General features: G+C 39.5%; 1 protein-coding gene across 2 annotated transcripts in view; it reads right to left on the reverse strand.

Annotated features, from left to right (window-relative positions):
* Positions 1-16,821, reverse strand: part of SGCD (sarcoglycan delta) — an 894,446-nt gene that overhangs the window by 533,471 nt on the left and 344,154 nt on the right. For both annotated transcript variants that reach the window (XM_070517163.1, XM_070517164.1), the window contains exon 2: positions 9,542-9,705. The gene's annotated coding sequence lies outside the window, so the exon portion shown is untranslated. The remainder of the gene's footprint in view (positions 1-9,541; positions 9,706-16,821) is intronic.

Genomic DNA, 16,821 nt, shown 5'->3' on the forward strand with positions numbered 1-16,821 from the left:
CTTCCTAACTTTTAACCCATAGGTGGAGTTAAGTGGATCCAAACACATCCTGAAATTGTGTATAGACTATGTGTATTTACATGTGGTCATCTTTTTCTGAGAAGAAATTCTGTGATTTCATTATAGAAACTGATAGAATGTAATGTGATTGAAAGAAGATGTCAGAAAATTAGTGACCACAACGAATGGATTATATTTCTGTTTCTGAGGAAGGGAACTTTTATCAGCTTTATTATGGTTATAAATCAATTTTTCATCAGACTTTTCTATATTCTTTGTTAGACCAATAGTAATGATATCAAAATATTATTTTTAGATAAGACACCACTTGTCAGAAATCAGAATTAAGAAGTCTCTGCCATTGAATCTAGCCTTCAGGAGTTTAAAGTATTTTGAAAATGCTCTGTTAAAAGAATAAGTGTTTTAAAACTCGAGAAATCTCCAGGGACATTAACATTGATTTATACAAAATTCAAACTATAGAAACAGCTCTTCATACATCCCACATGTGGTAAAATGTTGCAGAAGTGCCTCTTGGCTTCTGAAGTCTAATGGATCAAGTCTGGTAGCTTACTAACTTTCCCAAAATTCTAATATAAAACCCATAATCTCTCAAGAAAGGAGTTATGCTTTGGAGAGAAAGAAGGTACGGGGTACCTAAATGTATTCATTTTGAAAGCAATCAGGTTCTGATCTTGGAAAGAGTAAACTGGAAGCTCTGGAAAGAAAATCTTCCAGTCCAGAAATGGCAAGTAGGTCTTCCCTTCCATGCTAATATCGATTATTTCCTGGAGTGATGTGTTGGGAGGATTCTAGGACTCCTGAGCTGGGATTGATTAGTGATGTCTGCCAAGGGCACAGGAAATGAGGGAGGTAGCACATCTGCTAGGTGTGTGCTAGTCAGAGTGATGAGAACTTACTAAGGGCTGCAAAGCACAGTGCAGTATAGGAAAGAAAGATAATAAGGGTAGATAATGTAGCTAAGAGGAAAATAAGGAAAGAAGACCTCTAAAATAGATTATTGTATCTATGGGAAAATCGGGACAAGCAAATAGAAACCAAAAACAAAATCAAGGCAACCAAAAATAAAATTAAAAAATCCAAAAGGAATCAATAAACCAGGCGAAAATGACCTACCTGTTTTTTAAATGAAATCCATTCTGCAATATATTTAAGCCCCCTCTCCCCATTCCAATGTCTGTTGAGTACCTACTTTTTGCCAGGCAGAGCTGGGAAATAGAAGACACATTCATAAAAATGAGAATGTCTGTCTTGAAGAGCTTGTGTTCCTCCGAAGGAGACTGACTTATAAATACAATTATAATGACCTCTCTTTATAATAAGTGTTATAATGCAAGTTTGAAAAAATTACAGTGAAGTCAAAAGGGAAGAAGTGACATATGGCTCAGAGGAGTCCCAGAAGGCTTTCAGTGAATTGGATCCTAAAAGATGAGGGATTTTTCAAAGTTTTTTAAGGGGGTGGGTAGGGAGGTGGGTAGGGATGGGCACTAGAGGCCAAGGACCTACAGGCGCAAAGACGTGGTGACATAAAAGGACCTGGCATATTTCTGGAAAACTGGAGAAGTCCACTGCAGCTGTGGCCAGGATGGGAGTAGGGAGAGGGCAGGGAAACAGCAGAAAGAGATGATCCAAAAAGATAGAAAGAAAGGGGAAGATCGTGTGTTACACAGCAAGGTCTTTGGACACTTCTTCAGGCTGTGAGATGGTATAGCTTTCAAAGTGTTTTCACATTTATTCCCATTTGATGCTCAAAACAAATATACGGCATGGTCTTAGATTAACTCTGCAATCCAGGCTAAATATGAGGAAAATCCTGGCGTGAACATTTGAAAAAGTCACAGAATAGAAATGGTACAGTGGGGGAGGGCTTAGCAGTAAAGCAAAGGCCAAAAATAAGCAAGTTGACAATCTTTCTGAGACAATTTGTAGGTGTGAATTTCCAGTGTCTAGATTTTTAACCTATGTTATATTTGCCTGGTTATGAAAACAATATATGTCAAATGGCAGGAAAAGTTAAAATGGCCATTTTGTCATTGTCATTGGTGGTGGTAGTGATGAGGAGTATGTGTGTGTTTTAACCTGGCAAATAAGACCTAAATCTGTACAAGATTTTGAAGACAGCAATAACTCAGATTTTTGTTAGTTTCAAAGGCCTTGGGTAAAATTCAGCCCTAGTAAACAAACAGACTGCAAAACATAATGCTCAAGGGGAGAAACACAAATCTTTTTCAGTAACTGTCAAAAGGAATCTATTACTAAAAAGATAGCTGTTTGAATTAGAAACAAAAAATAAAGACAAAAAAGGTGCTACCACATTGAGAAGCAGAATCAAAGAACATTAAAGCAGGTACCCTTCAGTAGGTACGCCTTAGCACAAGATAAAACATCCTGTGAGTGCAGTGGGGCCCATTACCTGCATTTTAAGGGCCCAACTCAAAGATCAGAGAGTTTCCTATTCTACCATGGTGGCTTTAAGAAAGTTACTTCACCACTCTGTTCCTCAGTTTCCCCATCTGTAAAATAGCCTTATAAGAGCCACTCTTGGATGTAGAAAGAAAAAAAGGAGACTTCTAAAATATAGAAAGGGAAAAATTAGACTATACCCCAAATAAGAGTTTCTGAACGGTGGTCTAACATCTCATAGTACAAAGTACTAAAATTCAACAAGAAGTCTTCAATGGAATTTTTATAATTTCTTTAACTCATCTGTTTGGACCTTTATATTCCATGTTTGAATTGATCTTTACAGGTAATTGTCAAACATGTCCAGAGAATGTGGCTGTATCACCATTAATTACTAGCTTATTTGAAATTAAAAGAAACTTACTATTTGCTGAAATCTAGGATATTCTCAGGCTTATATGATCCAAACTCCCATTTTACATAGAAGGAATTGAAACCCCAGAGTGGAGAGTGTCATGTGGATATCAAGTGGCACGTGTGGTACAACCTGTGGCTCATGAGAAGTGCTCAGCATATATTAATTGAACAAAGAAACAAAAAGCCAGCTGTGGAAAGCGACACTGGATTCCCTAGCAAGATTCTTCTCCTTTCACAAGAAAGTGGTGCTGCTCATGCTTTCATGTTTGACACTAAGACATTTATTATCTGAGACAAAACTTCAACGCATGATAAATTTCAGAGGAAATTCAGTGAGGGCTGAAGAAAACCGTAAGAGAAGGGCCATCCTAAGACTTGGTAAGTTAGCCGCAGTTCTGCTGATGTGCTGGGAGGCACAGAAAGTATAAAAACCATTATTTCCACATCCAAAGGAAACACACAAGTGCAAAAGCAATCCACATGAATACCAACACTTGCATAAAACCAGCATGAGAAACACTTTACTGATGAGTAAGACCCCAAAGGGGAAACACATATTTGTACACACACACAACACATACACACACCACAAAACACACCCACCCTGACAGGATCTGAAGGGTTCTTCTCCTGAGCCACCCACTTTACCACACTTAGTGGTAATGAGCAGAAACAATGACAAAATCTATCCTCAAAAGCAGCTTTTTATTTCCCTCTGATAACATTTTTTGGAAGTAGGTAGAGATTTTCTACTTATATGGCAGGTTGGTAATAGACTGACTAATTTGCACTTTATGGGAACAGCCCTGTTAGCTTACGTATATTTGTAATATCTCTCTGGCTTTTAAATTTTACTATGGAAATTAAGACTTTAAAAAGCACAACTAAAATAAAGACTTAAGCCCAAGACTCCTGAAAACTAATATGACAGTATTACAAACTGGGAGGTAGATGAAGGAATTCAGCTCTTCAGCATCCCCCAGACAATTAACCTCGCTGATATCCATTAAACGCGCTAAATAGTTCCAGCTTCCCTCTCCAGCACTCTGGAGAGATAATATGTAGCACCCACACTTAATGACAATTTTTCCTCAACACAATTTCCTGCATCTTAATTAAATGAATGTTTTTGGCAACAGTGTCAACTTCTTTCAGAGCTTCCAAATTTTTAAAATGAAATGGATAGGATTTTTAGAAAACTGTAGCATTTTGCTTTCAGTTAAAGTTAAGAGAATGCGTAGATATACACAGTGACTCACAGAGGCCACATAAAACGGAAGATAATGTTATTCTCTTGCTTAGGACTGTCATCACTCACATCATCACTAAAACCAAAAACAGCAGCTTCACATTTATACAGGGATTATAAGGAACCAGCACATACATACCAGGATTTCATAAGCAAAGTTTCACTTAATCCTCACTTTATCAAGTAGGAATGAGAATCATCCTCATCCTACAAGTGGAGGAACTGAGGCTGGGAAAAGTTCAGTGAGGCGCCATCGGTCATACATCCAGAAAGTGGAGGAGCCACTTGAACCCTGGCAGCTTCACTCCAGTGCTCTTTATTAAGTGACATTGCCTCTGCCAGTCATCATATAGTGTTTTCTAAGCTGCATGTTTCACAGTTTCTAGTAATACCACTTATATCGTGTTCCATAATCAAGAAGGATTGCACTGAGAAAACAGGCCTGTATTGGAGTGTTTTAAAGTAATTTTTCTTGATGGCAGGAGTAATATTTGCTATTAACTTTCTATCTCCCCAAAGTTACCAGGAAAACAGCTAATGCATCCATTTAATAACACTGTCCCAAATTGGCCATTCTGGAAGCCTCTTCCAGGGGACTGTTGCCTCACACTTCACCTGGAATTAAAATGGAGCTGGAGGCACTTATGCCAAAAGTATAACATGATGATGAAGACATGTTTTGGAGCTAAATGGACCTACTCTTGAATTCAGCTTCTGTGGCCAGGCAGTAAGATTTGGGGATAGTTACTTTACTTTTCTCAGTATCAGTTTCCACATCTGTATATTAGAAATAATAATACCAGAGTTGTTTCAAGGATTAAATGAGTTTCTACATATTAAGAACAGCACTTCTGCTAAAGTACTCAATCCGTTTTTAAAAAAATATTTCATGCATTTTATATAATAATTTAAATATAGTGAAATGCTTAGTGAATTTGCCATTTAATCAGGTTTTTTTTGTGTGTGTGTGAGGAAGATTGGCCTTGAGCTAACATCTGTTGTCAATCTTCCTCTTTTTGTTTTCTTCTCCCCAAAGCCCCAGTGCAGTTGTATATTCTAGTTGCAAGTCATTCTAGTTCCTCCTGTGGGATGCCGTCACAGCACGACTCCATGAGTGGTACGTAGGTCCACACTAGGGATCTGAACCAGCAAACCCAGGGCTGCCAAAGCGGAGCACACGAACTTAACCACTTGGCCACAGGGCCAGCCACTAATCAATTTTGATGAATGCAGATCAAGACACATAATATTTCCATCAGCCCAGAGATTTCCCCCACATACCTTTCCCAGGGAATCTGCCACCAGAAGCAAGCACTGATCTGATTTCTATCATCATAGATGAGGTCTGACTATTCTATAATTTCATATAAATTAAATCATAAAATAAGTACTTTTTGTTGTTTGGCTTTTCTCACTCATCATACTATTTTTGAGATTTATCCATGTTACTATGTTTATCAGTAGAACATTCCTTTTTATTGCTGATTAGTATTCGACTGTAAGAATGGATCAGAATTGATCCATTTTCTTGTTGATGAACATCTGAATTATTTTCAGCATTGGATTGTTATAAATAAGGCTACTATGAACAGGTGTGGACAAGTGTTTTCAATCCTATTGAATCAATACGTAGGAATGAAATCGTTAGATCTTAGGGCAGACAAGTGTATAACTTTATAAGAAATTGCCAGATCACTTTTCAAAGTGGTTGGAGTATTTTACACTTCTACCAGTACTGTATGAAAGCCCCAGTTGCTCCATATTCTCTTAACCTTACATATTTTCAGTCCTTTTAATTTTAGCTGTCGGGATAGGTGTGTATCAGTATCTCATTGTGTTTTTCATTTGCATTTCCCTTATGAGAATGGATGTGAAACATCATTGCTTGTGTTTATTGGTCATTCTATATCATGTCTTCTGCTTATTCATATATGTGTTAGGTATGTTGCAAATATTTTTCCCCAGTCTGTGGCTCATCTCTTTATTTTCTTGGCGGTGTTTTTTGATGACTAGATTTTTTCCTTCTTCTTCTCCCCAAAGCGTCCCAGTGCATGGCTGTATATCTAGTTGTAAGCCCTTCTAGTTCTTCTATGTGAGCTGCTCCCACAGCGCGGCAATTGACGGATGGGTGGTGTGGTTCCATGACTGGGAAGTGAACCCAGGCAGAGAGCACAGAACTTTAACCACCAGACCATCAGGGCTGGCCCAACACGTAGATGTTTTATTCTTCATGAAGTTCATTTTTTTTTCCCACTTACGGTTTGTGCTTTTTGTGTCCTTTATAAGAAAGCTTTGCCTCCTTAAGTTACCAAGACATTCTTTTTTCTACTATCTCTGTTGTTTTAGCTTTTATTTTTCAGTCTATGATACAACTTAAACTGATTTTTGTGCATGGGGTGAGGTAGGGGTTTGGATTCTTTATTTTTCACATAAATATCAAGCTGTTCCAGTACTAGCAGTTGGAGCAGTTTTCCTATCCCCACTCAATTGATTTGGTGCTCTTGTTGAAAGCCAGTTGATTGTACATGTGTAGATCTATTTCAGAACTCTATTCTGTTCCCTTGATTCATTTATTTATAATGAGTTATTCTAACATTAATTTTTATTATTTTTCATCTATTTTTTCACTTTTCTAGACTTCAAGTGCAATGATTAAAACCTCAGTAACTTTGCTTATGGTATTTGAAAAAGTATTTTTTGCCTTTCAGTGCCACATATATGTATGCATAAATATGTGTGTGTTTATACATAGATAAACACACACACACTTAGGTGTAGTAATCATTAATATTCTCAGATCTTCCTAGTTTTTAAACATGAGATATTTTTAAAAACTCCCTTTGTTTTCAGAGATCAGGGAGCAAGTTTAGCAGTGGATTTCAAATTTTAGCAAGGCACATGAATTCTCTGGAAAGCTTGTTTAAAAACAGATCCCTGGACCTCACTCCACAAGGTTCTAATTTAGTCAGTCTGGGGAAACACCTGAGAATTTGCATGCCTAACAAGCTTAGGTGATGTTGATGCTTCTGGTTTATGGGCCACACTTTGAACAGCATTGGCTTAGAAAAATTAAATGGCTTTTCTAATGTTCACGCAAAGGCATGATTTGCTTTTTCTAAAATCTGAGTCTATAGCTACTCATTTATACTGTCTTCACTTGAAAAGACATCTGAAAAATATGCTCAGTGCACGAAAGCATGGGAGCCAGGAAGCATTACGGTAGATGGATGTATCAGTACTGCCTCTTTTCCTTCTCCCTTTCTGGAAATTGGGTTTTGGTCCATGAGCAGGGGCATACACATGCCTGTATGCACCACAGCTGCATCTAGCCCTGAGATGAACATGCACTGCCAGGTAGATTTTCTTCTCCCTACGTCCTCTGTCAACAATCAGAGAGAGTTTTATTTTCCCCTTAAAAGTTGGTTGGTCTCTAAACTAGGAATCTTTTTATGGCCAAATCCTTTAAAGCTTTCTCTGCTGAATTTATGTTTTAAATATTTGGCATTTAGGTGAATATTCTTGACAGAACACAGATATTCTGAATTAAAGATCAACACTCTCAAAGCAAAGAACTGAGTTGTCAAATCCCAACCCAAACCCCTAAACATCTCTAGGTGTTTAGGACCTGAAAAGAAGAGCTTTTTAGCTTTTTTTTCCAAGAGATCAAGGATGTGTGGGCAGAGAACTGCACCGCAACTACAAATCTGTTACGTAGAATGGCCATACCTGTACAAGGACCCAAAACGTTACACTGTATGTTTTTTTCCTTCTGATTGTTAAATTATCTATTTCACCTGTGAAACCATGTTAACGGAAAATGAATTCCTAAATAGTATTTAAACTTAAGCTGCTTTAAAGATGCCCTTTAATTCAGAGGGAAAAATAATTTATCTCCTTTACAAAAAAATAAGAAGAAAAAACCCTGAAGAAAGGGAAAACAAGACTTTGTTTCAAATGCCACCCTCACATTTTCACCAGGCTCTTAGCACTCCTTCAGAGGTACCATGAGCAATGTGAACACCAGAGGTCGATCATTTCTGCATGGGCATTCGGAGGATTTTACAAAAACTAGATAGAAAGTATATGGGCTTCATCCTCAAAGGAAGGTACCTTTGCTATCAGCTAAAAGTATACACCACCCTTACTCCAGCAGTGAGAATTCAGAGATAAAATGAAAGCAAGCCTGTGGCTATCACTAATTTGATTTTCACCAGCTCTGGACCTCTACCTTGTACAAATGATGACATATGGGAGGCCTATGATGCCATGAGAAGGGAGACAACCCAATGCCTTAGCTACATTGTTCTCCTAGTTCCCAGAAGCCTTTGGGTTATGAGGTTTTTTTTTTTTCCTTTGAAGGAAATTAAAATGACAGCAAATGAGATATCACTGGAATTGTCAGAGATGTTCTACAATTTCTCTTGGACATGCCATGTGGTCCTGGGCTGTTAAACCGTATTTTCCCAGTGCTTTTAGCCAGCAGTGTATGCAATGCCACAATTCTATACAGTAGGCAAGCATAGAGACTTAAATTCTAATAAGTCTGGGAAAGAGTCTGGCCCCTGACCCTTCCTTGTTACACAGCCTTAGAAAACCTTTTACTGATCTCTCCCTCTGGTTTCCCAGAACATAAATCCCTATTCCAGATGGTTGTTATCAGTTGTACTTGTGATTTTTTTTTCCAAAGTTTATAGCACAATGCCTCACTCACAATAAGCACACCATTAATAGTAGTTTGTGGAGGGTTCTCTCTCTCCCCTCCCTCCATTTGTTCCTCTCTTCCCACCTCCCTCCATATATATATAGACAGAGGGAGAGTAATTAGACACCACTCAACAAATTATTCATATTTTTAAAATGCATGTATGCATGTAGGTATGTATGTATATACACATACACAGGCAATGATTATCATTGTAACAAGAAATAAAAAATGGGACGTCTTGACTCCAATTTAGAGTCTGCCCCAGAATGGGTATGTATTCAAAAGAAAGAAAAAGCTCCCACAAAGACCTTATGAAATAACAAAAGGCTTTACCCAAAGTTTCCTGTGGACATTGAAAATGGAAATAAACACTGTATTACACAGCACCACCTCTTCACTTATGGCTCCTCCCGAAGCCTTATCACATAGGCACCTACCCCAATTTCTCTATTCTTTCTATCAGACATTGCTGCACAAATCTTTCTGTCCTTTATATTGTTGCCCTCTGGCCACCTCTTTATAATTGAGACAAAGCAGCCTTCAGTTTCTGCCACTGTATCTTTATTCATTCAACCACATCCCACAAGCTGGTAACAAAAGAAAAGATCTTTGCTTAAAAGGAAGATGGGAGAAAGGAAAGAGAAAAAGAAGAGGGGAGATGAAGAAGAGAAAACACTGTCAAAATGATAAATATCTTTAAATCTATTTGCCTTAAAAAATTAGATGTCAAAGTCCCATGTCCATACCTTAGCAGTCCTAATCTTCTTGAATCTTGAACACAGATTTCAGGGCAACATTGGGGTTGAGATAATAAACTCAGGCCACAACCAAAGGGATAGTTTTCTTAACCTCCACACAGATTCCAGCACAGCCTTCTCCAAGTCCCAGAGGATGGAGGTTTCTTCCAAGTCTACAAAATCACGAGAGAGAGAAGATATTCATAGAGAAAGACAAAAACGAAAATACAACAGTCATATTACAGTCAAGATCACTTGGTTTAGAGACTTAACAGAAGATACATTAAACTCTGATTGGCAGGAAAGGGCATAATACCCGAATGGATTCAGTCTTAACTACAATCAAAGAATCGTACAAAATCAGAAAAGGTCATGATATATCAAGCCTGGAAGTTTTCTTTAAACATAACTAGCCAAATTTGCTCATTTAACATATAGGAAGCTGAAGTTCACCTGTGGCTTATTTCAACCAGTGAAGCAAGTAAATCTTTAGTAAAGTCCTTAACACTGTGGCCTAGGCTAAAATGAGAGAAGGGGACATACAATTCGTCACTGCTTCATCTTGAAATACTTCCCTCCCTTGGCATCTAAGATACCAATCTTGCCTGTTAGAACTGGCTACTCCACTTTGCCCACCTCTTTAGATCCTCTCAATCTCCTTCTTTCCAACATAAGAACATCCTGGCACTCAGTCCTGAGCCTGTTTTCACGTACACACACTCACTCACCAGGGGGCATCTTCCAGTTCCATGGCTTGAAATACTGTTTATATGCTGACAAACTTTGTCTCCAGCCCCAAGTATTTCCCTAACCTCTTCACTCCCATATCAACTGACTACCCAACAGCTCTGCTTGGAATTCTAATAGACAGGTCAGATATGGCAGGCCCAAACTGAAGTCATGATTCTATACCACCAACGCCAATACCCTTCTGAAAAAAGCAAGGCATGCAGTCTCCCCAGTTTATTCCTTCTCAGTCAATGGCATTACCAGTCCCCCTGTCGGTCAGGCCCAAACCCTTCCAGTCAACCTTGACTCTTCTTTGTGTGATGTCATATATATCCCACATCCTCCGCAAAACCAGCAAATTCTGGTGGCTCTATCTTCAGAAAAAATCCAACAGCTGACCACTCTTACCACCTCCTTCATTACCACCCTTGTCCAAAGGTCATTATAGATCTACACAGCTACACAGCAGGTGTTCTCAAGACATGGCTGTCACTCTCATGTAGACCCTTGGGTAAGAGTGACACTGCCTTGCTCAAAACCTTTCACCTCACTCAGAATAAAAGTCAGTCATTACAGTGGTCAAAAAGGCCCCCCATGATGGAGCTCTGTTTCTGCTTTGTCTACCAACTCCTCCCTCTTCATTTATTCCTTTCCATGCATGCTGGCTTCCTAGCCATTTCTCTAACGTGCCTCTAACCCTACTTGAGACCTAGGCACTCACAGTTCCCTTTACCTGGAAGGCTCTTTTTCCCTTCGCTACTTCACATTCTAGCTCAAATGTGACGTTTTCAATGAGGCCTCTTGAAGTTGCCCTATCTAAAATTGTAAACCCGACCACATCTTATTGCCCCATCTCTGTTTAAACCTTGATAAAGACTTTCTGATATACTACATGGTTTACTTGTTTATTATCTACCTTCCCCCAATAAACCATAAGCTCCATGCGGGCAAGGAATTTTCTCTCTGATATCCTGCTGTATCTCCAGCACTGAACTCACAGCCTGGCATAAAGGTGGAGCGCAATAAATATTTTTGAAAGAAGGAACAAACAGGAAGGTTAAGTATACCTTCTCCAGGCCACTCAGCTGATAAGTGGCTGAGCCAGGTTTCAACCAAAAGCACTCTGTCTCCAGCGTTCTTGACCACTATGTCATGCCAACTACATGAATGCCTTCTAGTGTTGGCATTAGGAACAGGTTCAGTGCAGGCTGGTGTGTGACACAGATGTATATTATAGAAACCTGTGGACTTAACAAGTCAATAACTCAAAACCACTTCCAGAAACACCTAGAGTATAAGTTATATTAGGATGACCCTGCTTACCTCCTAATATTGCAATCTTAAGGTAATTTCACCACGTCTTTCTCAGTCTTCCTTGCCTTTTCCTCCATGCCTTTATTTCTTGTTCTTCCCTCAAATCTCAGTCCCTCCCTTACTTGGGGGAATATGAAAAGGGATCCAAAATTAGAAAAAGGAAAGTGAAGAGATGTGTTTAGGGAAAAGGAGTGGGGCAGGAATCAAACAACTTTGGATCTGAGTCTAATCTAGTCACCAAAGCACCATCTTCCCTTAGGGGGATCCCTTCACCTCCCTGAGAGTCTGTTTGATCACCAGGTAAAATATACGCCCTCCAAAGATCATCCAGCTCCAAAAAAGGGTTATTTCCATTTTTAATTAAGAAAAGTCTCCCTTATCCTGAGTGGTCTAAGACTGGTTAGGTAACAGACTGCAATGTTTGAGAACTGGGCTTTGGGATAACCATAGTATTGGCATCCTAGTTCCACCACTGTGAAGCCCTGACCAAGACATTTAATCTCTCTAAGTATCATAGTTTTCTGTAAAAGTGAGATGATAGAAATATTTAGCCCTTTAGGATGTTTATGAAAATGAAATGAGGTAATGTAGGTAAATCATTCATTACTATGCACGACATAAGTACTCAATAAATGTTTGCTCTTAATTTTTTATTTTTATTGTTGCAAGCTTACATTCTACACAACATTACATAATTTTATTTACCTGTGTCTAAGTTCCCACTAGAGTCTGAATCTTTTCCCTCTTTCATCACATGGAATTGCTTCTGTGATCCTTGATGACTATGAGCAGCTTTCTCTGGACCATCACCAGGCTCAGACAAATATTACCCCAACTGCCCCCAACATTCCGGGGGCAGAAGGCGGAAGTCTGTAACATGAGACACATAAGCTGTCTGGTTCATTTCTTGTCCTCTCACTGATACCCGGCAATTTGTGGAGGATCTTGACCCTAGTATTACAGCAGACTGATAATCATCAAGCCACAGACTACAATTATTCCTGCATTCCAAAGCCAAGAAACACAACTTTGAAAGCAAACAATGCCATAATTCAGCACAATGATATATGGAGTTGTTAAAGAAATTGTGCTGACTGCTTTGAGACCTCAAGTCTCCAGTCTATCCAAATGCATCTTTCTTTCTTTTTCCCTAACTGGTATTAAGAAACTGTCTATGTTCAGGTAGTAACAACATAACAATATGTCACTTATCTTTCAGGTTTGTCACACCATAACCTAATAACAAGTTAAGTCGCTTCAGGGAAAAGTTACTTACAATTCAATCTAAGTCACTGAAGGACTTGCTCAGAAATGCGTTTACTAACAAACGGTTATTGAGTACATAGTATTTGCCATGCACTTTGTTAAGGACTGGGGATATGGTGGGAAACATGAAAGAATTTATTCCTACTCTCACAAAGGCTTCATTCCAGCAGTTTGTCTTGGACTTTGCAATTTCTTAACTTCTGCCCAAATATGGGAAGACATGGCAACCTCCTACAAAGTTGTTGATTTGCCCAAGTAGTGATATAAGTTGTGCTAACACAAGAAGAGAGAGTTCTATATGTCTTGGGTTTTTCAGGAGATAAGTTCACTTTCTTAGTTTGTTCCCCCCTCTCCACCCAACACACACCTCTTTGGAGTTGATCCTGGTTTATTTCCCTCCTTTAGGAAAGAAAGGAAAAGCATTCACCAGATTCACAAGTACACTCTCCATTAACAAAATGCCCCATGGGTGGTAGGGTATAGAGGGCAGTAGACTCAGACAACACAACTTCACTTGGGAAACTGTAAAAGGATTAATGCCAGTGCATGGCAAAATAAACTAAGGAAGTATATACTAGGAATATTGTCAAAGGGAATAATGTCAAGAAAGAAGAACATGCGACTTAAATCACCAGTGTCTGCGGTTAGAGCTCTAATCATAGAGGTGGGTGGCATCTTCGTCTGTCAGGCAGCCTTGAACGCTTCAGGGAATATGTCATTTTTCAAGAGGTATCAATTAGTGGCTGTTCTGATGGCAGAGTGTGAAGTGCATCTCTCTAATATTTGGGCTGCATTAAAAATGATTCCTGTGAGTATAAAATATGCACAGGCACTGAGCCACAACTGTACCCAGAGCCACTCCCAAGAGAGCAGGAGACCAGAGAGAGGGGGAGAGGGGCATGAAGGCACCAGAACGCTAAAATGGATCTTGATAAAGATTTTCAGTGGAAATGTGCCAGGGACAAAGGATGAACTACGAATCTAAACGTATCCAGCTACACCAACAAGGCTGTGTCCTGCTGGGAATTGGAGAAGCACTGCCGTAAGGACCTACCTTTCTAGAAGAACTGTGACTATACAAATACCACAAATGCATCAAGGTTGTGCCTCGCATACCTCCACCACAGCGTTCACGTTGCCAGCCATGCTTTACAATATGTCCATTACATCCATTTGCATCCCTTGCATAAGGAAGTTGAGGTTTGAAGACATTAAGTCATTTCCTTAAAATCATTCAATTAGCAGGTGACAGAGTCAGGATTCAAACTCAGAACTGACCCCAGCTCTTAGTGGTATCCCAAGCATGCTGAAAATAACAATCAATTCTTCCCTAGACTTTATTTTTGATTAAACATAATTCTGACACTTGAAAATGCCCCAGTTCAAACTTCAAAGGAAGCATTCACTATCCTAAGAACATTCCTGTGAGAACTGGCCCAGCTGTCTTTGCTGAGGAGAGTGAGGGCCACAGATGGGAGAGGGCACATTTCCTCCAAAGTCCTAGAGGATGTCACACCGCACGTTGGAACAGTTGCTTTCTGAGCAGCAGAGATAGCGAACCAAATCACCATCAGTGGCTGGTCTCGATTTAGGAAATATTAATTACATATTCTACCAGTTGACATTGTCGAAATAATGTTGGGTCAATTAAAAGTAAAATACTTAGGGCATCCAGGTGCTCAACTGTAGCTACAATCGCAATCCTTTGGCTAAATATTGAAGACCTTGCCTTCTATTTATTCATAGTCTCGACACAAACAATAGAACTGCTAGGGAATAGCAAAAGAAACTCTGTGCTGCTGGATTTTAAGGGTTATAGAAAACATCTACTGACTTTTAGACCCCTGATCTCTTGTCAATACATTCTACCTTCTTTTCTTACCTAGCTAGCCTTTTAAGTTGAACGCTAAAATAAAAAGGATACTACAAGAAAAGTGACCGAACATTATAATAAACTTTTAGGGAATTTCCTAGCGCCTAGGCTAACTGCTGATCTGTATTCTTCTTTGCCAGTTCATGAAATATTTATCTCAAACTTCATAAAGTGGGTCAGAGATTGATGGTTTGTAGGCAGTAACCGCAGTGGCCCACAGGATGTGCTTTTAAAATGTAGTGCTCCTAGAAGGGTAGATGCCCACCCTCACTCCTCTCCATATGCACCTACCACTATCCCTCCAGCACTGGTGTTTGCTATTTTAGATATCTAGAAATACAGGTCCATTCTTCACTTCAGGAAATTGGTCTTTGTCGCCAGAGAAACAGTCCTCATCTCCAGCCTAACCATAAGTGTATGCATGAGTTCCCTAAATACATCTGCTCTATGCATGACTCACATATTCAGTCACAACTACCCATAAATTTCTACACATGCTTGTGAACCCACAGACCATGTGGATGACAACAAAATTTGCAGTGGCAGCATACTACCCCACACGACCTCAAATCCATACAGCAGGCATTTTGTGCTGCCTCCAACCCAGACAATAGTTGAGTTCAACACACCCTTAACAAATAACATGAAGAGACAGCTGGACCAGATGCTTAGACAGACCAGTGATTAAATTACCCAGGGTCATTTTGAGTGGCAGCTTACCATGTATCTCTATATACTAACACAATAAAAAAATAATCGGAATCGATATCAAGGAAGATAGACCAGCACAACCTCATCCCCAGAATACTGGCATCTGCTTTCCTATTCTGGGCGATGCATGTAAGTTAGACTCATAATATTATACCACTGTGAACACAAAGGAAGGAAGCTTAGTAAAACCTGTCATTCTGGGAGGCCGTCAACAAGGACAGTATCTTGCTGTGATACCATACACAGCAAGGGCAACACTGGCTAAATGTATTAGATCGGTGCCTGAGTTTGATTCCTGGCTCAGCTCCCCACTGTTTGCATCTTTGGGCCTGTTATTTCACCTCTCAGTGATTCATCTACAATGCACAAATCATAAAACCACCTTCCTCAAAGGATCTTTTTAAGGAGTAATTTTAAAGCACTTAAATAGTGTCTAGCAAGGAGTTAAGTATGCAAACTTTTGCTTTGTGGTTAGTGCTGTCCAGCAGATTTTGATTCCTAGCGACCTCATGTACAGTAGAGCTGAAACACCCCCAGTCTTTTTATTTTTACTTTTTTTTGGTGAGGAAAATTGTCACAGAGCTAACATCTGTGCCAATATTCCTCTACTTTGTATGTGGGATGCCACCACAGCATGGCTTGGTGAGCAGTGTGTAGGTCCGTGCCCAAGATCCAAACAACCACCCTGGGTGGCCTAAGCAGAGCACACAAACTTAACCCCTATGCCACTGCCGGCCCAGTCTTTTTGTGCCATCCTCTCACCTTCTGCGCTACATCAGACAATGCTCTGCTGTTATTCATAGGGTTTTCATGGATAATTTTTTCAGAAGTGGGTGGCCAGGTCCTTCTTCCTAGTCTGTCTAGTCTAGAAGCTCTGCTGGAACTTGTGCACCGTGGGTATCACAGCAACACGCAGCTGCTGACTGATGGGTGCTATGGTTCCCTGCCTGCAAAATGAACCCACACCACTGCAGTGGTGAGAGCACCGAACCTTAACCACTAGACCACCAGGGCTGGCTGCTAAACTTTCGCTGCTAATATTAATTAGTAAATAACAGTTTGTTGAGATTTTATTTTTGCTTTAAAAAACTCTTATAAAGTAAAGTCAGTTTACCTGCTAGGGAAAGGAGGAAATAGGAAAGATGCTAGTAAAGGACGCATCACCTAGGCAGGACATATAATTCCTTGAGAGCTGGATAAAAAGTCAGAACAGTGAACAGTAGATTTAAACAGGATCTCCTCTAGGGCCTTGAATTAATACATTGCTACTATGCTTGTGTCTGAATTTTCTTATTTATTAAATGGTTATAATAACACCTCAACTATCTCTTATAAGGGTTTTAAGAGGGTGAAAAACAGTAATATGTGTGACAATATGTTTGGGACTTGCCTACTA

The sequence above is a fragment of the Equus asinus genome, chromosome 9, assembly GCF_041296235.1.
Source record: "Equus asinus isolate D_3611 breed Donkey chromosome 9, EquAss-T2T_v2, whole genome shotgun sequence".
Taxonomy (NCBI): Eukaryota; Metazoa; Chordata; class Mammalia; order Perissodactyla; family Equidae; genus Equus; species Equus asinus.